Consider the following 20,323-nt stretch of genomic DNA (forward strand, 5'->3'; position numbering starts at 1 on the left):
AGTGGGAGAGGATGCACCTATTACTGTAGAAACTTGAAGCCCCAGGGTAGGAGGATATGGGGAGGGGGGCACTCTCTCAGAGTCAAAGGGAAGAGGGGGTGGGGGAAGAAGTCTGCAAGAGGACAGGGAGTGGGGGCAGCATTTGGGCTGTAAACAAATAAAATAATTAATTAATATTTTTAAAAGTGTCTCTGTTTGTAATAAAGTAATGGGAGCCAGGGCCCCACCCCCATGCCTGATTTCAGTGTACTCCTAAGTCTTCTCTTACCTCCCTCAACTTGCAATGATCCTTAGAGCAAAGTTTGAAAATCACAAATTGAAAACACAAGCATAACTTGCTCAAAGATTTGACCATGTGTGAGTTATACAACCTTTGACTTATGACTGAGTGAAATGTAGGAATGTTTCTCTAGAGTCATCTCAAGTCCACTGCCCTTCAAGGGTCCAATGAGTGGCTAGTGCCACATTAGGGAAACAAATCAACATATGTAGCTATAAGGGAGAAAATCTATGTCAACAAGTAGAGTGTTTTTCTTCTTCAAAGCTAGTGAAGCTAAATCAGAGATGGAAAAAAAAAAGTGAAAATGTCCCTGGTTGCCTTGTTTATTTTTTATGCTGTTGAATAATACATATACATTTATACATATTTATATATTTGCAAACTGCCTTAATTCTTTATGGAAAGCTGTGAAAAATGAGGTAGCAAAGATGTTATAATGATAAAATAGAAAAAAAAAGAAAGAAGGAAGGAAGGAAGGAAGGAAGGAAGGAAGGAAGGAAGGAAGGAAGGAAGGAAGGAAGGAAGGAAAAAAGATGCTCTGGGTGACAGCTAAAGATCTAGGATCAGCATGATGAAACCTGGGGAATTCAGCCACACCCACTCGTCTCCTTCATGAGATGCTCCTTAAACAGCAACTTTGTATGAAGAACCTGCAGCCAGGTGTTGAGGATTCAGTGTTGAGAGGGTGGAGCTACTAAGAGTCTCCACTTCTGAAAAGCTGAGACCAATAATAGTACCCACTCCTTGGAGTACTGTGAGGATCACCTGGGATCATGTGTGTCAACAGTTGCCTTGACAAGTTTAATCAAATCTTTTTCCTCTCATTTCTTTACTGATGTGTCCATCTGAATTAGCCAAAGGGGGGAAAAATGAGACTTGGTCATTTGTAAAGAGCTACACTCTATTTTTATCTTGAGCTAGCTGCTTGTGCTAACAGCCACACAACATTTCTTCTTACTGGTGTCAGAATGCCTGAAGCAGCAGAACGTGGTGGCAACTGTGTTTTATCCCAGCACTGGGAAAGAAGGATCAAGAGGATCAAGAGCTCAAGGCCAGCCTTGGTTACAAAACAAATTGGAGGCCAGCCTAGGCTACAAAAGATCCTGTCAAAAGAAAAGAGAGAAAGAGAAAAACCCTGAAGCAATGGCTGCATATGTGGCACATGGCTGTCATCCTAGAGAGGACGATATAAGAGACAGGATTGAGACTTCAAGCCAACCTGGGCTATGCTACACAGTGAGACCCTGTCTCAATAAAATCCAAAAGACAAATAGTAACCCTGAAACCACAATTCAATTTTTGTTGTTGTTTTGGGTTTTTAAATGAGATAATATGTGGATGCACACAAGAGTGTTCCAAACAAGGAATAACAGGAAAAAAAAAATGAAGATCACAGGAGTTGTGGAACAACTCAAAAGCAGCCATGAGGTTCAGGACAGTGCATTAGTTATCTGGAACAAGTTGTTGTTTTATTTGTTTGTTTTGATACAAGGTTTCTATGTGTAGCTCTGGCTGTCCCCAAACTCAATCTGTAGATCAAACGCACAGAAATCTACCAGCCTCTGCCTCCCAAGTGGCGTAAATGCTGGGATTAAAGATATCTGCTATCCTCTCTTGCTCTCTTCCCATTCCTTCCCCACCCCCACCCCCACCCCCACCCCCCAGGTGCTCATGGCCATCCTCCTCCTCCTCCTCCTCCTCTTCCTCCTCCTCTTCCTCCTCCTCCTTCCTCCCCACCCTCTGCCTTTCTCTGCCTCTATTACCCCCTTAACTCCCCTCCCCATGCCCTTAATATACTCTATCCTATACTTAAAAAAATAAAAGATACCTGCTATCACTCCCCTGGCCATTGAAGAATGATCCCGGTCTCAGGGCCACTGCACAGGTTGAAGCATGTGACCATCAGCAGATTGTCCCTCTGCTTCACCAAGACCGATGGCACACTTGGATCATTATCAGGCCATAGTGTATGATGACAGTCTAGAATCTCGATGAATCCAGGCACAGAGCAAACACATTAAGACTTTAGTAAATAGATGAAAGAAAGAGAAGCAGTCATTGGAGGCAACAGAGTCAGAAAAACAACTCAGTCGCTTGTACTCAGTTTGCTGCGGCCGCTCCCCTACCTCTTTGTTTTTCTTTTACGATGTACGTAGTTTGTTGGTTGAGTTTTTGATTTTTGTTGTTGTTTTGTCTTGGCAGGTTGTTTTACACTTTTTCTGGTTTTAGTTGGGTTTTGGCTGGTGTTAGGGCGGACAGTAGTGGTGGTAGTTTTTGCGACAGGGTCTCCTTATGTAGCCCCACCCTGGCTAGCCTAGAACTCACTACTTAAGCCATCAACTCAGCAACCTTGAATTTGTGGAGATCCTCTGGGCTCTGCCTCCTGAGTACTGAGATTGCAAGCATGCTCAGAGTTGTCTTGGTGTCCTTAGTTTTAATGGATTTGTTTTTTCCAGTGGGTAAGTGTCTCCTTCTGGGAGAAATGACTTACGACATGAGGGAGATCCTTGGCTAGTAACCAGTAGCTCTCCCCCTAGTCATAGAGTAGACTCGTTCCTTTAAACAAACTCCTGGAAAGGTCTACTTAAAGCTGTGCTTTCATTTCAAAAGAAACCGAGGAGAGGATGGATGGGTGGGAAAACCTTTCTTCTGTCTTCACTAGACTCACTCCCAGCAAAGCACTCATGAACGACACTGAAGAAGGGGAAAATAAGCATCCATTTTTATACGCTGGTTGAATGTTCCAGACTAAAGCAACTTGTTAAAAGATTACTCGGAAGAAAAGCTGTGTTTTCATGGTAACATCAAAAAGATGTCTGGGAGACAGGGAACCACAGAGATGTTTAGTGATTCTCAGTCACTCAGCCAAATCAAGATGCTCTCCGTGTATAAGATACACCCTTGAGAGGTCGAAGAACTGCCACCATCTGTTCAGCTAAACTAGAGTCAACATACTGTTTCCCACATGCTAGGGTTTGTCTTTTAATTTGCCGAACAGAAATTAGTCTTTTCCTAGTCAAAATGTTTAACTCTGGCCATCGACAGAGGAAGTTAACAGAATCTGTCTGGGTTTTCTTTGGTTTTTGTTTGTTTGTTTGTTTGTTTGTTTGTTTGTTTGTTTGTTTTGTGGTGCTGTGGATGGAAGCCAGGTAAGAATTCTACTGTGGAGCTACCTCTCTAGACTTAACTCTTAGACTCTTAACTCTCCTATCCCTTTCTCAACCCATTCTCTACCACTAAATCACTGACCCTTTATATGTTTTATTTTATGTGGTGTGGGGTGTGTGTGTGTGTGTGTGTGTGTGTGTGTGTGTGTGTGTGTAGACCACATGCTGCAGAATTCATATGGAGGTCAGAGGACAACTTTTTGGAGTTGTTTCTCTTTTTCCATTTTTTGGTCTTCTGTCGTGAGTACTACAACCTGGCTAATCTTCAAATTTCTTGACAATTCTCCTGTCTCTGTTTCTCATCTCACAAAAGGAATGTTGGGGTTACAAATGTTGGTCACCACATGCAGCTTTTTGTGGAACCTGGGGCTCAAACTAAAGGCATCAGGCTTACACAGCAAGAATTTGCCTGCTGAGCAAACCATAGCAAATGGATACTTCAAAGTACTTAAAACTATTCTTAGACCATTTAGTTTTGGGTCTACAAAGTCCTACTTCTCTTCATTTTTCTCACCAGAAGTCACATCATCAACTCAATCAAAGCCAGTAGTGCCATCATCACTGGATACTCAGGCTTCGCTGTGCCACCCACACCCATCACCCTCATCCTGCCTGTCTCCTCTCACCCTCTGATTATGCCCCTAGCAACTAGTCTGTGGTTGGCCTATCAAGCCCCATCTCTGTGCCCCATACCATGTCAAACACCAAGGAACATGGGGCAGTCTTAGGCATGCCCTCTACCCACAAGAATCTCACAAACTTGTTGGAAACAATTTGAGGATGGTATAACGAAAGCATCCACTGTGACATTGCAAGAAAATGACAATGACAATGGTGAAGACGGAGATGGGGTACAACTTCATTCTTCACCTGCATATTCTCTTCAAGGTCCATAGACATTGCTCAGCAAGAAGAGAGTTAACTTTTGAGTCTCTTTAGTTAAAATTCTAGCTCACAATTTTAGCAGTCCCTTTAAGTCATGCTCAGTTATATAATACTGACTTCCAAAATATCTTAGCACTTAGAAAAGAGTCCACTCATCCATTAGCTGTTTTATAGCTCTGGGCAAAGCTTGGTCCATCTGGGATCTTTGATAAAATCATTAGCACTCTGAAAATGTAGATTTATTCCTACCTAGTTCTAATTCCCATCAAGAAATGGTATAATAGATTTGCTGAAAGGTATTTTGTTATTTTTAGACGGGCAACTTAAGATCTAAGAAGGATATACATTAGAACAACTGTTACTGACTGAATTGTGATCTCATGTTACTTCCCACATTGAAGACCTAACTTACAATCCCAGAAATGGAACTGTATTCATATATGGGGGTCTTTAAAAAGGAGTTTAAGGTAAAATGAGCCAGTGACCTGGATATTAGTCAATATGACCAGTGTCCTTATGGGAAGAGGAAATGTGTATACTATTCAGGCTGAATGTCTATTGCAGGTTCCTGTTTGGAACGTTAGATCTCTAGCTAGTCCCCCCTATTTTGTAAGATTATGGGAACTTTAAGAGCTGGGGCCCAACTGGATAAAGTAGGTCAGTAAGCCAGGTCTTTGTGAGCTTGTCCTGAGCCACTTCCTATCTTGTTTGATGACTCCTAATCAGCCATGATGTGAATGGCTATCTGCCACACACTCTCACTACCATATTATTCTGTTCAAGTGCATGAGGCCAAGCGACTGTGGACTGCACATTTTGAAACCATAAGCCAAATAAAGAATGCCCCCATAAGTTGTTTTTGTAAGATGTGTGATCATATCTACAGAAAAAAAAAAAACAAACATAGATACAAACATAGATACATACAGATGCCCAGGGAAGAGTATAAAAGACAAAGATGACTAAAGACAGAAAATGCCAAAGGAAACGGCTTCCATGGATGATACAAGAACATAGAACTTGGTTCTATGACTCCGATTGTCATTTGTTATTTTATATATTTCAGTGGTGCCTAGGGTAACTAATATTGATAATACTTGTTCAACTAATGAATTAAAATTGCAAGTCTTAGTTAATTCAAAATAGAACTTCAGCTATTTGTGGTGGTGCATGCTTGTAATTCCAGTACTTAGGAAGCTGAGACAGGAGAATTACAAGTTCAAGGACAACCTGGCTACATAGTAAGTCCCTGTTTGGAGGTGGGGAGATATGCTACTGACTCAAAGAGAACATTAGCCTGAAAAAAAACTTACTTATTATTAATAAATCAAGTACAGGGCTGGAGAGATGGCTCAGTTAAGAGCACTGACTGCTCTTGCAGAGAACCCAGATTCAGATTCAGTCCCCAGCACTTATATGGTGAATTACAGCCTTCTACAAGTTCAGTTCTAGGGGATCTTTTCTGACCTCCTCAAGTATCAGGAATATATATGATGTGCATACATGCAGGCAAGTAAAATATCCATACACAATGAAATAAAAATAATATATATATTTTTAAAATCATATGTCCTAACATATTAGGTAAATTTATAATAATAGCTTGAAACTTGTATATATTAAATTAGCAAATAGCCAGAGAAGTTATTATTTTTTAATATGTTGATGAATCACTTCAACAACATAAAAGACTCAAATTATTAAAAGGTAAAACTGTAAACTAATAAAAATATTTCAGCTGAATATTGATGCAAGTTTCTAATATTCTGATTCTAATCTCCCCTAAGACTTGTTTCTCAGAGTTTTTCCCACTGAAGTTGTTTGAAATATAGTCACCTCAAATGTGAGGCTGTTTGGACTATGGCATTAGTCACCCCACTGTTTGCAAGGGTTGATTGGGCTAACCTGGCCGAGTAGGCCAACTTCCTCTTTCTCCATCACCACTATGTGTGTAACCCTCCAAGATCACTGATCACTGATGCCTTCCTGCCCCTACAAAGGAAGACCATCCTCCAGCCAGGTGTATAGAAGAAGCCACCCTTGACTACTAAACCCTCTAGACAAGCTCTCAAGATCACAGTTTTTGCATCTTCGAAATGTAAAGGGTGATTTTGCAAATCAAGGACTATTCTTTAGGATTGGGGAGTAACCTCAAAAGGAAGGCACAGATACCAAGACGAAGACGATTAAACTTACCCATGGGAAAGGAGGACCTGGAGAGGAGGTTTCCCTCGATGGTACATCTTCATTGTCAGCCTGACTTTATTTAGAATCACCATGGAAACACACCTCCAAGTGTGTCTATGGTTTCCAGAAAGTCTTAACTGAGGAGGGAAGGCATACCATGAAAGTGGGTAGCAGCATTTCATGGGCTAGGGGTTTGCACTAGAAAAGAGGAAGGCTGGCTCGGCAGCAGCGTCCCTCTCTCTGTTTTGCACTTGTAGGTGCAGTGTGATTAGCAGTGCACGCTTCCACCATCATGCCTCCCTGCCGGGACGGAGTCCTCCTCAAGCTGGAGTCTGAATAAACTCTTCCATAAATTGCTTTGTCAAGTATTGTGTCCTTGGAACCTAGGAAAATAACGAGCTCGATCCCTGGACCTGTGTTTGATCCTATTTAGAGCCCTTCCACATTATTCAAAGGGCTATTTCCTGAAGGGTTGCCAGAATTAAACACCTACAACGGCCTCGTGTTGCCTGACGAGCAGCCTCCTCTCTGAGAACAGGACGGCAAGCAATGCTCTCTGCAGACTTCACTGTCTGAGAATATACCTCCTTTTCTCTTCTCTGCTTGGAACGTCACAGCAAATGTGGGTCTCCCATGACTAGGTAACTAAAACCTAAAATCAGCTTCTCTTTTGCTTCAAGGAGTAAGGGAAGGAAAGTGGAAATGGAGAAGAAAGGACAGATTCTGGAGTGTTACCGAACGAAGTAACTTCTGGGACATGGTTAGAACGCGCCGTCCTCCCTGTCGGCAACCCCACACATTCTTTCTCAAGAACTACTTGTGGAGAACTTACTTCATGACATAGATCAGCCCCTGGGAATTCAGTAGTGAGCAAAACAGACAGAAATATATCTTCCCCTAGGAACTGACACTCCATTTTGTAAAAGTAATTCAATCTATACCACGCTACACAGCTGGGTCCAGTAAGCATGCCTCTATTCCTATTACTTGGGAAGCTAAAGATAAGAGGACCACAATTCAAGGTCCACACGAACAACTTACTGAGACCTGTCCCAAAGCTTGGGGAGGTAAACAAGGTGGGAGGGGATAAGCATTATGTTGCTCGGTGGCAGAGCGACCTCCACGACTGTTCCCACAACCGAGAAAAGACGAGGGAAACAGATAGTATTCAATGCAGGGAAGAAAAAGTGAGATGAGGGTGAAGCATCTATAATGTGATAACGGGTTGAAAGATGCTCTAGGAAAGGAGTTACGGATGCAGATCGGAAGACTTGGAGGAGAGCACCAAATCACACCACCCGGTTTCACAGTGAACTGATATGATCCCTGAAGAAGCAATGCCTGCCTTAGAGGTTCTGCAGCCTGCTCGACATCAGCTGAGAGGAGGATAGTTACTACAGAAAAGTGGGGTGTTACGGGTTGAGAGCCCAGGATGTCTGGGACGCTCCTGGGTCCTCTTTCATTGCCATGTATCATGAGCCTCTGTGTCTGACATAACATCCTCTCCACTTTCAGATGCCACTCTTTGGATGCAGGTCTGAGCTGCATTCACGCAACCTCCTCAACCCTAAAGAAGAAAGACAACCCCCAATTCTACAGATTTCCCGGCCTTGCTACGGCCCACCTGCCTAGTAACTCTACTTGTTTAGTTTATAAACATATCAACTCATTACTCCCTTTCCTGAGACTATAGACATACATGTAAACTTTTCCATAATACAACATATCCTTTAGAATAACTCAAATTCCTGTTCACTCATAGTTGACTCAGAATAAACATTTTTTTAAAGTTGTGTTGGGTTTTTTTTTTTTTTTGAAGTCAATACCTTTAGGAGTCCCACTCATTAATCATTGTGTGAATTTGAGTAAATGACCTATGCTTTTTGTTTTGAAATGTTACTATCTTTGAAAGGAGAATGACTAATTGGTAGAGGGTCAATGAGTCAATGCAAAAACAAAACAAAATATTGCCTGGTATCTAAGAACCCCATAGGTACTAAGTTTTCAAATTTTTCTTAAAAAAAAAAAATCCTTTCTGCTCTTTGACTTCAACTCTTTGAAATGAGACTAACAATGCTGGACTGCCCCGCTGGCTTGTGGGAAGGGCTAGATGAGACCCACATAAAGAGCTTCTCATGGAAGGAACAAATGCGTAGCCCCTACTCAGTTGCCATAGCTACTCAGCACTGTTGCTACTTTCTTAACAGGTACAGCAGCATCCTCATTGGGGAACTATCCACTGAGACAAGATGGTATGACCTTGAAGGCATGAGTAGGTAGCTACAATAGTCTTGGTATAAAAGAGAAAGGGGATAATTAAGATCCTCTATACTAGGGCTAGAGTTGTAGCTCAGTTGGTAGAGTGCTAACCTACAAATCCCCAGATATGCATCAACCAGGAGATGAAGGTAAGACCCTAAGAAATTCCAGGTCATCCTCAACTCCACAGGACTAGCTTGGGCTTCCTGAGACCCTATCTCAAAAGGAGGAAGTGGGTTGAGGGAAGGACGACAAGAAGGAGAGGGAGAAGGAGGGAGAAGAAGAAAGAAGAGGGAAGTAGAGGGAGACCACAGCAGTGAAGAGCACATTGGCACCGAGACATAAGGAACATGGAGAGAAAATGTGGAAGGGGTTGCTATAAATGGGGATTATACGGCTGAGTGACCTGTGGATGTTCTCTAAGGGAGAGCCAGTGGAGAAACATCTTGAAAAGAGAGATCTATGAAATTAAATTTGAAACTCTTTGTTTAGTTACAACATGAATGCCTGTCTGTTCATGTCTCCAAAACCTTGAGCAGACAATTATACTCCTAAGGGGTTTGTGATTCCTTTTGTGCACATTTGGGGAAGAATGTAATGAGTCATGAGTGACCATGGAAATGTAAGTTCCATAGAAATTTGGAGAAATTCCAGGGTGGACTTGGGAGAATTCCCAGAGAATAGACAAGGTGGAAGGTGGGGAAGACAGAGAAAGGGAAGGAGGAGTTGGGGGGGGGGGCGGGGGATGGAGAGAAAGAGAGAGAAAGAACTGTGTGTTTGGACAGGATAAGGGGTAGGTTCATAGTGGAGCCTAAAGCTCACACCATGGTGAAGCCCATTGCTCAGTATGGTCCATTCCTCCATAGCTGAATCAAGGTAGACAAACCAGTCAGAAAGGAAAGGTGCTGAGGTTCTAAGAGCAGCTGGCAACAACTTGTGACTGCAATGTGCAGGCCACATCGAACCCAGAAAATAAATTGATTCGCCTTTACCTTCATCCCTATGCCAGCAACAGTGAGAATCAAACAGCCCTTATTGCCCCCATATGGCTAGCACCCTCTTCATGGGTTCTTTTAGGGTTCCACGAATGGGAAGTAAGCCCTAGGTTATGCAATTTTAGGAAGAAACAACTGTGCAATCTATTAAAGGTGTCAACTGTCATCAGGACCACTTTTCCATCCTTTAAGAGAAACTTAACTACTCTGAGTACCTGTTACTAGGGCTGATAAGAGGCCTCAGTAGAGAAAGGCTCTAGCTGCCAAGCCTGCCAGCCTGAGTTTGATCCTCAGGATCCACATGGTGGGAGCAGAGAACTGATTCTCATGGGTTATCTTCTGATCGCCACATGTTTCAATGAGGCAAGAAAGCTCACAAATTCTCACTGCCTTGACTTTTGCCAAAGTACAATCATAGACTGAACTCTCTGCAACCCTGAGCAGGTTGTCCTTTTAATACTATGGAAATGGAAGAATAGTCATCCACAAACCTCCTCTTAAGTTGTTCGTGTCTGTTACTTAATTAAAACAGCAAGTAAGACAGCCAGGGCTACACAGAGAAACCCTGTCTCAAAAACAAAAACAAAAACCAAAAACCAAAAAACAAAACAACAACAACAAAAACAGCAAGTAAGTAGAACATGAAGTATCTTAAGAAAGAAAATATGCCGCTGGGCGTGGTGGCTCACGCCTTTAATCCCAGCACTCAGGAGGTAGAGGCAGGCAGATTTCTGAGTTCGAGGCCAACCTGGTCTACAGAGTGAGTTCCAGGACAGCCAGGGCTACACAGAGAAACCCTGCCTAAAAAAAAAAAAAAAAAAAAAAAAAGAAAAGAAAAAGAAAGAGAGAAAGAAAGAAAATATGCAAGCATAGAGCCATTTAAAGCAATTGATGTGTAGCACACAATTTGTAAAATCAAGAAAATACAATTAAAATAAGTAGGTTGTGAGCAATAGGAAATCACATTACAGGGATACTTTTTTCTTATTTAATTTTTTATTGATTTTTTTTTTAATGGACGAGTCTTGGATGTGCTTGTTCCTTTGATTTATCTTATATATATGAGTACACTGTTGCACATCAGAAGAGGGCATCAGATCCCATTACAGATGGTTGTGAGCCACCATGTGGTTGCCGGGGAATTGAACTCAAGACCTCTGGTAGAGCAGTCAGTGCTCTTTTTTTTTTTTTTTCTTTTTCTTTTTTACTACCACAAATTATGCAGTCGAGTTTCCCGCATTTGAGGAAATTGCAGGGGTCAGCACACCCCAAAGTGCAATGAGTGAGCCTCGCCCTGGGAAAACCACCTTTGTGATCCACTGGAGATACCATTATCTCCAGTGCTCTTAACCACTGAGCCATCTCTCCAACCCTTTAATGATATTTTTGTGAATTTCACACCGTGCACCCCAATCCTTGTCACCTTCCCATCCTTTTATACCCACCCTCTGCTCTTACAACCTCTCCACCCAAAAGGAAAAAAAAAATCTCCCTGTGGAAGCTGCAGTATGTCACAGTATATCATCCAGTTCACCCTTCAGTTCACACTTCTTTTTGTGTTTGTTTGTTTGTTTTGTTTTTCGACAAACTTTTTTCTACTTTGTAGACCAGGCTGGCCTCGAACTCAGAAATCCGCCTGCCTCTGCCTCCCAAGTGCTGGGATTAAAGGCGTGTGCCACCACGACCGGCTCAGTTCACATGTCTTTATTTGCTAATATTCATGGCAATGAGTCATTGATCTGTTTCAAGGCCTCTGATTTCTGTTACTCTATCAATGCTGGATCCATATCAGGACTCCTCTCCAATATTCTGTTACTGCCCTGGATCATGGAGATCATGTAGTTTTGGATCTATAGAATGGGCCTCTTTACACACTTACAGCCATTCATAGATGGGGTAGATGTTGGGATGGGCCAAAGCCCTGGCTCTGGACCTGGGAGTGATTGAGCTGGTCAGCCTTCCAGCTCTCCTGCACCCACATCACCAGGGCAAGCTCTACAGCACTGCACCAGCTGGTTCCTCCAATGCTACAGCTGGCAAGAGGCAGAGCCAGCCTCCTGCTCTCAGGCATCACACCACACCACCAGGGCCAGCTCCACTGTGCTGCCCACTTAAGGTGCAGGGCCTGCTTTCCTGAATGCTGCAGCCAGTGAGGGGCAGGGCCAGCTCTCCAACTCTCATGACTCCAGGGGCAACTCTCCTGCCTGCTTCAGGTGGTGTGCAGCAAGGGTGGGGAGGCCATCTCTCCCCAATCCAGGCCACCACTCGTTCAACAGACAGTGACAGGGTCAGCTCTTCCAAGTTCACACTTTGAGACAGACATGCCCACAACACCTGCAACCAAGACCAGCTCTACTGTGCTTCATGGGCTAGGTACAGCCCCACTCTTCTGCGTACTGCATCCGGTGAGGGGCAGGGGCAGCTCTCCTGCCTTTGAGACCAGCTGTTTCATGATAACCAGGCAAGGAATGGGATCAGCACTACACGGCCCTCAGACAGGGTGGCAGTCCGGATGGGAGCCCAGACCAGGAACATACTCCTGGCCTTTGGTGGTAACAGACCTCTGCTGCTGTAGGGTCACAGACCCAGACATGGCACTCGGTGACAGCATGGGCCAGAACCTCACCATGGCTTAAGCGCATTGCCAGCTTACTCACATCAGGCTATTCCTCACTCCCAATGAGTCTCCAGTTTTGCCTCTTTTCCTTGGGCATACATTCTCTTTCTCTTCCATCTCTCCACCACTTTCCTGCTCACTTTAGTAGCCCCTGGAGCCTCTGGGTATCTAGGTCATCTTAGGAGTGCTATATACTGCCCTGCATGTAGCATCAAGCAGGGGTTGTCTTGGGCATGATCTACCTGCCCAGGCCCCATGCCACTGGGTGGGGATGTTCTCAAGGGTGCTCTGCCTTCATGGGGCCACAGGGTACCAGGCTTGGGGTCCTAGAAGGATAATTTGGAACCAGATTGTGATAAATCTTCAACATCTTCATGAGAAATTGAACTTTGTTTGTAGGCCCAAAAAAAAAAAAAAAAAACTGAAAATAGTTTGTGGGCAACTTGAGATATGCTGGTAAACTAGTTTGTAAAGGTTGAAGGGAAGCAAGCTTCCACTAATGTATATTTATTTTTGACCCTAAGTATCAGATAACATGTGAGATAAAGATTTATTAGTCTTTTTAAATCAAAGTTTAATATTAGTTCTCGTCATTGGTCCCCTGGATAATCCTCTCCTTGAAGAAGATGAAAACTGGAGTGGGATAGAAGCAATGGGAGAGACTGCAAGGACAAATGTTGTGTTGGCAACCAGGTCCAATGCTTAGCTTCATGTATGCATGTCCCCAGGATGACGTCATGGTGCCATCAACTGTTGTTTTCTATAGATTTTGATTGAAGGAGGACTCCCTAGTCCATCCGCAGTTTCTAATATAAGCAGAATAAGGACAGACAGAGCAGCACCTAACTTTCTGACAGAAAAAAAAATCCATTATAAGGATAGTTGTCCCTGAAGTATCTCAATAGGAATTATATCAAATCTCTTCATTTCGATGACTAAGAGAATGAATAAACTCAGGCTAGACAGCTCATGAAATTACCCATCCACGCATCATCCATCAGTCACCTTATCATTTACCAGCTACAGTGACTGTATAATATTCATATAAAAATTCAGCCTCACGGGAGAGAAGAAATCAAGTTGTCACGTGTGCACTGTTTCCTACTAAAGATGTCTCAGCCTGAGGTTGTGAAGAAACAGGGAAAGGCTTAAATTATTTTTGGAAGTATATATTTCTATAGTATAAATTAAAAATATATAAATGTCTTAAGCATATCATATTTTTATTAAAATACTTTCCCTGATCAATTGGATATTTAGAGCTGGGTAATTAAGTTGAAAGACAAATGAAGTTTATCATATAACACAAGTCGTATCTTCCATGGGATGACCTTAAGTAAAAATTCCAAATTGGTGGTAGGACAGTCAAGCACTGGCCTTGCCACCTTACAAAGTTGGACACTCCATTCTGAAGCTCAAGAGAAAATATCCTGATTGCTCTTCTTTTGTTTCCCCGGAAGACACAAAAATTGTGACCGAGCCTACTTGGCTCCAGTCTGTTACAATAAAGGTGCTGATAATGTTACTAACGGTGATGGTGATGATAGTGACAATGATGATAGCGATGTTACTGATGATGGTTATAGTGATGGTGATGATGGTTATGGTGCTGATGATGGTTACAGTGTTGGTGATAGTGATGGTGGTGATGATGACAATGATGGTGATGATGGTGGGGATGATCGTGATGGTTATAGTGATGGTGATGTTGGTGGTAATGGTGGTGGTGGCTACAGTGATGGTGATGACGGTGCTCATGATGGAGACGGTGATGACAGTGATGATGATAGCAATATGGTGCTGCTGGTGGTGATGAGTTATGATGTTAACTTTAAACATACCAAATATCATCTTTGATGGATATAAAAAGCCAGAGAACCCCTAAGTGTTAGTGGAATAGGGAATACTCCAGGAGAAGGAAGAAAGATATACAGAGTTAAGGAGGAAGTCAGCAGCTTGGTCCTCTTCATCCCTGACCTCTCTCTTTTTTTTTTTCTCCAGAAACAAGATAGCTGACACCACTTGTCTTTTACATTTTGATTTAATCTTTGTTATTACTTCTGCAGTGTGAGCATGGCTCTCTGTCAATGAATTCTTATCACATCCACGGACTTTATACTATATGGGCACAGAGAACAAATGGGAAAAAGTCTCCCCCTAGCAAAAATGTTGGCAGCACATTAAACAGGCTCCTCTGACTTTTTCTTTTCTATTCTTATTGTTTGGGTTTTTTGGTGGCAGCAAATGCTGGACCCATCTCAAGCCTCCCCTAGCTCCCTCCAATCAATGTGCATTCATCCCCAAAGGCCCCAGAGGCCCTGAGAAGCAAGTAGCAAATGGAATGAAAACGGAACAAATGCTCCACAGCCCCAGAGCTTTGTTTCCAGAAGCATCTGGTGGCCACTTCCAGATTTCTGAAGCTACAAATGACAGGAAGCTGTAAAGGCAGCTATGTGGTCCAGAAAAAAAAAGGGGGGTGGGTGGGGGTGGGGAGGAGTTACAGACTTGAATGTTTTGCCATTATTAAATTTCCCACTAAACCAGAGTGTTCAAAGTTTGCCAGATTTTGCCTAACCTCATCCACATTTAACTGTCTCCAGAAAACCAGGAAGACCATTTAGAAGGAAGACTCATTCATGTTTGGACTCAGGCAGACTCAGGAACCTTTGATAGCACTATCCTTACCCTGCCTGGCCACACCACAGAGCAGTCAGCAAGATCTCCCTCAATGGGCACAAAATTTCCCCTGGAATTTACAGAGCAGAAACCTTAAACACATATCACCAGAAGAACCAGATTACATAATGTCTCCATCACCCTCCTGACAGCTACAATTATGAGTCAATTCTGGTTTAAATATGAAACCGGAAGCTCCGCATTTCCCCTCTGACTATGTGGCAGGCTAAGTTAGAGCTCTCCCGGCCTGTCAGTTTGGAGATCTGAGTCGCTTCCACAGTCACTAATCTAGCAAGAGACCAAATGACCGGGTAATTAAAAGCAGCACTGCAGTGAGCCCTGCTTCGTTCAGGCCAGATGTTCTTCTTGCTCAGCCATTACCCACATAAGGAACAGAAATACACCCTGCCCCCAGCCCGGCCCTTTAAATTCTCCTTTTCTTTATCCTTTCCAGCTAATTTCCGGCTTCTGATCTTTCAATCCCACAAAATAAAGTAAAAATAAAAGCCCCATTACGAAAAGATGACATGTTATTGAACACATGACTGTAAGTTGTAATGCGCTCTGTAGTCTCCTCTTTGTACGTCTTAAAGCATTCCAGCGCTGGAGACGTTAAGTTACCCTGGCAACCTCACATGACTAAGGACTCCAGAGAGCCCCACCTAGCTGCAGGGACTCATTTAAGTCAACAAGGACCACCCCTACACTTAGTAGCCCGGAGATTGAGTAAATAGCACTGCTAGGGGGAGTGGGGTTTATTTTAGGGACCAAAAGACTGTTGAATGAGGCAGCTTCTCCTTTTTTTCTTTTTCTTTTTCTTTCTTTCTTCTTCTTCTTTTTTTTAACCCCAAACACAAGACAAAGACAAATAAAACTCTCCATCCTACCCTTTAGCGAAGCCTCATTAAGGTCGCGGGTCAGCTGGTAAATAAAAGCGAGGTCTTCTGGGCATTTTTCTACTTAATGGACAAATTACAAGGCTCAAAAAAAAAAAAAAACCCAATAATTCATTCCTGGAAAAAAAAAATGGCAATGTGTGACAGAACTTCTGTGAGCTTATCAGATTGAAAAGGGCACTTTGTGTTTGTCTCTCTATTCAGTCTGCTCACTTCACTTGAGGCTGCCCTGGCTTTAGAACCCCAGATGCCTGAAGGATTTTCAGGGACAGAGACGGAAGAAACAATCTTAATTCTGATTAGTGGTCATATTTATGTTTGTTATTTAACCCTTTTAGAGTAATTGAGACAGAGTTTCTGAGTGTCCCTGGGCTGGCCTCAAACTCATTGCGTAGCTAAGAATAACCCTTGAACTCTCAACCCACTTTCCCAAGTGCTAAGATTGTTGGTGTGTACCACCACACAGCATTTGACATTTGGATTGTTAATATTTGCTAAGACCACTGCCTGCTCATGACCAAGCTGAAAGGCAGAAAGGAACAGGATTACTTGATTTCTAGAGCACTCACCAGGTCTCTGTGTGAGGGGCACTGCTAGTGTGTGGCCTGTGCTCTAGCCCAGGTACCTCGTCTGTGGGGCTTTTTGCTGTGCTGGCCAGTCGTGTCTACAAGGCTAAAGAGAATGAATGAAGCTGAGAGGATCTCAGCTGTCAGAGAGGCTGTCTATACAAAAGCAAAATGGAGACCAGAATGGCCGTCAGATGAAACCCCAGGATAAGAAAGGAAGTTATTGTGTACAGCAACCTGCTGGTGGTCAGACTATGCCCTAGTAAATAAGGAAACACTGGGGCACCATTCTTGAAGTGGACTACCCATTGCTTGATCTGTGTGTGTAAGAAGAGAGGAGAGAGAGAGAGAGAGATGTGCTGGGATTATGCTTCAGGTAGGGCATTCTCCTCTTCCATCTTGTGTTCATTTGCTTCCTGACTGATGGTGTGTGTGTGTGTGTGGTGTGTGCAGAAAAAAAAAAAATCATATATTCCAAGCCCCAAAGAAAAAATATCCTAATAGAAGTATAAGCCAAGCCCCAGGTAACAATCACCATGGAGACACTGGAGTAGCACATGAGCCGCAATGATGCTTACCACGCACAACCATGACTCTGACTGACCATCCTGTTTCCATGGCATGCTTAAAGAGTGAATGATGGACGGGGTACACTCCTCACTGACGTAAAACATGATTCATGTTAGCCAGAACCAACCAACCCCAAACTTGGAAAGAATGAGTCCCCCACCTGAGTGCCTGCTCTCCTCTGGGTCATTTCAGGAAACATTTGAGGCATGTTTGTGCTCTCAAAAATGTTCCCGAACCTTCCCTTCAAACTTCTCAACGTCTTCCTTGCCCAGGAACCACCTTGTGCTCACTACTTCTACTTCTCGTTTGGAATTATACAAAACAAACAAAACAGAGGATCGGACTTCATTCGCTCCTTCATTGAATGTATTTGCCTAGCATAAGTATTGTTAAGGACCTGCTCTGAACACAGAACCTTTCCCATACTTCTAAACAAAACAAAACAAACAAACAACCCCCCCCCCCCCAAAGAGATCATGATGCTCAAGGCAGCACACGCCTGAACTCCAGCACTTGGGAGGTAGAGGCAGGCCGATCCGGAATATACCACCATTCTTGGCCACAGAGGGAAATTCAAGAACCAAGTCTCAGAAACACAACAAACAAAGCAAAGCTACAACAAAAGAATCCTGTTCTCTAGGAAGCACCTGCTGGGGAAGAGACAGACTTAACTCCTAGAGGAAAGAAAGCACTATAAAATCAACTAGAGAACTCAATGAAATCTTTTTATATGGGTGTTACTGGGCCTTCAGTTCACACACTTGCCCCATGGGTATATATATAAGGTGCCCACCTCCAATTTAGAAGGAATTCCATCCTTCTTCACGGAATCAGTTCCTGAGCCTTAAGATTTTCCCCGGTAACAAATGAGAACCGCTGTACCCAGAGCGGCTTTGTGAGTTGCCCAGTCACCCACTTTTCTCCAGGGGGGAAGGAAGAAACTCAAGAGTCTCAAAATAGCCCGGTCCTAGTCCTTCAACAAGTGCAGGTTACATCACTTTACAGGGCTGGTTGTGACATCACTTCTAGACCTGAACGCGGCCCACCCCACCACTGAGAAAATGGAAAATGCTGAGCCGCAGCCTCAGGACTTTTTCATCTAGAGGCAATTTCTGTCTGCCTAAACCTGACTGCAGGGCAGGTGGGTGCAGAGCCCAGCAAAGAAGCCTTTGAAAGCAGGAACCCAGGCTCTGCAGGTCAGCTTGGAGCAAGTCCAAACTGGGTTCTAGCCCGCACACACCCCCGCCCCCTGGTGACAAGCAATCTGTTTATGGGGACACTTTTGTGAGGTTACAGAATCTCTGCAAGAGAGGGAGCGGGTTCTGGCCTGGTTTCTAGGTAACCCGCCACACCAAGGTGCACAAACACGATCGGACAGAGAAGAGGGGTAAAAAGAGAAGCTGGACGGCCAGGGCCCCCTCCCGGGCCGCCGTGAAACGCGCTTTAATTGCTTCAAAGAGCCCTTCTCAATGGGGTTTCAGAGGCGCGGGAGCGGGTCCCCAGCGAGGGCTCCTTTCCGGCTGGCCAGCATTCCTGGGCGCTGCGAGGGGAGAGCCCGCGGCTCATTTCCATGCCTGTCGCATACTGCCTCCGTTGTGCCGGGCCGGGCCGCGAGGGGAGCGCGGCTGGCAGCGAACAAAGCCCCATTCATCCCCGGGGACGGCTTCCTCCCGGACCAGCCGCGGCCGCAGATGGGCTGGCTCGGGCACGCCATCCATCTCCAGGCCGGGGAGCGCGGCCCCGCCCGCGCACAGAGCGGTGATGCAGGGCGCCCCCGGGCTGCCGGACCCAGGCCTCCACGGAGGGGGAGAGGCTGTGCGGGGACAGGCGAACACTGAGGCTTTTCAGTCGGGAAATCCCGTGTCCTCGCCGGCTCCTTGAGAGCGAGGATGTCAGTTTCCACCGCCCTCTTCCCCACTCCGGCCCCCCGGGATGGTACGGTCCGTCTTCCCTGGTTGTGAAGGGACTTTGTTTCTCCTCTGTGGCCTCTGCAGTCCCCACGAAAGGGTCACTTCCTGACTTTTGTGTCTCTTCAATTCAGTGCCTTCAAAGTTCCTCCCCTCTGGTTGTGACTAAGTACATAATTGCGAGGCTTATCCATAAGGTTTTCCAGAATTCAAACATCCCTCCAGGTTAGTCTGGGACTGTAGCTTTGCAATAAACATCTTTTGTGTGTGTGTGTGTGTGTGTGTGTGTGTGTGTGGTTTTTTTTTTTTTTTTTTTTTGTCTTGTTTTGTTTCCTTTCCCTCTCCCCTGCTGGCCTGCGGGGAAACGCACTTGTTCCACAACTGTTTGCAGACTCCATGCGCTTTTCCTTTGGTCCCACGTGTTAGACCCCCCCACCAAAGAAAGCTACAGAACTCTAACGTCAAACAGAAGTGAGGCTAGGTCACTTTTCCTTCACTCTGAGGAAGCCCCTCCAGGCTGAGTTTCACAGCCCAAGACAGAAACAGGCTCCAGACACATTCCTCCCGGGCGGATGCAACAGGGCATGGCAGGATCAAACAGCCACCAGACACTGGAGAGACTGGCTCCAATCTATCCATCTTCCAGATAAGAAACGATAAGATCTGAGAGGGGAAAGGATTTGTTCACCTCAGGCGGAAGCTGGTTCATCTCAGTAAAAGACAAAAACAAAACAAAACAAAACTCAAAAAACACAACAATTAAAAAAAAAAACCTTCAAGAAAAATTATTATTCACCAAGTCAATTTGCTTTTCTGCTTATACTAAAAGAGAGCTCTCCTCCAGTGCAAGGGAATTGCTCCTATGTTTCTTTTACTTCCTGCATTTTGAACACCACTGGCCTCTCTCCAAAACAGACCTCTTTCCTCTCGAGGGGAATGAAAACCTTCAAAATGTTCACAAGCAGATAGAGTGACTCTGCACTCGTTATTTCTGAAGGTATGGGGGTGGGGAGAGAAAATTCCAAGTGCTTTACACAGGGCCTCCCTAATTCCTCACAGTAGGCTCTGAACTGGATTCTATAGCTTCCTCCCTTTCACTGAAAAAAAAGGAAACAAAGCTGAGAGAGACTGAGATTAACATTTTCACATTTTCAGGGTCACACATAGGTTAAATGGCCAAAACTGACTCTGAGCTCTTCCAGGCAGAGACGTTGTTTACACAGCCACAGGGCAACAAACCCGGGTACCGGGAGGCTCTGGGCGGATACCAGGTTGCCGGTGAGAGAACACCTCATCCTACCCAGAGGGGTGAGCTGAC

The 20,323-nt window shown here is 44.3% G+C and overlaps 1 pseudogene; it reads right to left on the reverse strand.

The window, feature by feature from the left end:
* Nucleotides 1-10,976: 10,976 nt before the first annotated feature.
* Gm25514 lies at nucleotides 10,977-11,117 on the reverse strand (annotated as a pseudogene).
* Nucleotides 11,118-20,323: the final 9,206 nt, after the last annotated feature.

The sequence above is a fragment of the Mus musculus genome, chromosome 2 (genome assembly GCF_000001635.26).
Source record: "Mus musculus strain C57BL/6J chromosome 2, GRCm38.p6 C57BL/6J".
NCBI lineage: Eukaryota > Metazoa > Chordata > Mammalia > Rodentia > Muridae > Mus > Mus musculus.